This window comes from Trichogramma pretiosum, unplaced genomic scaffold (assembly GCF_000599845.2).
Source record: "Trichogramma pretiosum strain Unisexual culture from Peru unplaced genomic scaffold, Tpre_2.0 scaffold622, whole genome shotgun sequence".
Taxonomy (NCBI): domain Eukaryota; kingdom Metazoa; phylum Arthropoda; class Insecta; order Hymenoptera; family Trichogrammatidae; genus Trichogramma; species Trichogramma pretiosum.
The window spans coordinates 1-1,105 of record NW_019641291.1 but is presented as its reverse complement, the minus strand read 5'-3'; the positions used below and the strand labels follow the sequence as shown (position 1 = coordinate 1,105).

General features: G+C 34.3%; 1 long non-coding RNA gene across 1 annotated transcript; it reads right to left on the bottom strand.

The window, feature by feature from the left end:
- On the bottom strand, nt 1-421 carry LOC111693540. The gene is made up of 3 exons (XR_002763428.1): nt 239-421; nt 87-183; nt 1-15 (listed from the first exon to the last, which is right to left on the bottom strand). It is a non-coding gene; the product is annotated as an uncharacterized LOC111693540 (long non-coding RNA).
- Nucleotides 422-1,105: the final 684 nt, after the last annotated feature.

The window sequence follows — 1,105 nt, the reverse complement described above, 5'->3', positions numbered from 1 at the left end:
ATTGGTGGGATTTGCCTGAAATTAAAATTATGTTATAGTTTTTTTATGGAGCAAATCTGATCATAATTTCAAAAGATAGATCTTACCGATGATTCATCAGAGTTTTCGGTTTTGACCGAGACCCCCGGATCGACACTCTCGTTGGCAACATCTTCCCAATTGTCACGAGGCTCTTCTTTAATGCTAAAAAAACGATCGTTTAAAAATATATCTTTGGCAAGCATGAAAAAGTGTATACCTAACTAAATCCTTTCTGCTTTCCATCGCTTCGTTACTATAATTTATCTTGAAATTATTCAAAATTAGATGCCTCGAGTAGCCAACACCGTATCTTATTTTCACCAACAAACGTGTACGGATATTATTTGTAAACACTTCTTACAGCATGAAACGATCAATAGTGACTGAGCGTAGACAGTTTTGTACAACGATGAGTTGTACACCAACTCGGTAAGAAACCAATCGATACTAACTCGCATAGATAGATAACACTAGCCGTTCTATGCTCTATTTGATACGAATGATACCAATATTCTTGGATCAAAGCAAACTTCTAGCAATCCGAATACGTGAAAAGTTTTTTCGCCTCCTTGACCGAACGCCTTTTTAAAATTTATCGTTTTCTCAAAGGGCTGTACTTGATAATAACTGGACGAATACATTTACATATAGAAACACGTGTGCTGAAAATAAAATCACATGCGTTCGCTAGATTTTTTAATTCGAATTTTGATGAGGCTCGAGACTTGATTTGCAGCATAAATGAGCTTAGACTTGCGCACGTGTGTAGTATACGCCATACCAATTTATGAAGAGGAATGATACTCATTTCCCTCATAAATGAATATCATTACAAGGAGTAGTGAGAGATATATAATATTGGGTGGGTAAAAATTTGGCGTTAAAATTTTTTGAATTGATGAAAAATAAAATATGTTTACGCCGCGGATGTAATTTATACGGTTTTTCTGCTGAGAGCTGTTTTAGAGCAAATAATGGTATAACTTGTCGCTTGAAACGAGAAAATTTTCAAGCTTTCAATCATGATAATTTAAGAGTTTTTATTTTGATGTTTGTTTGTATTTGATATTTAAAATCAATGCCA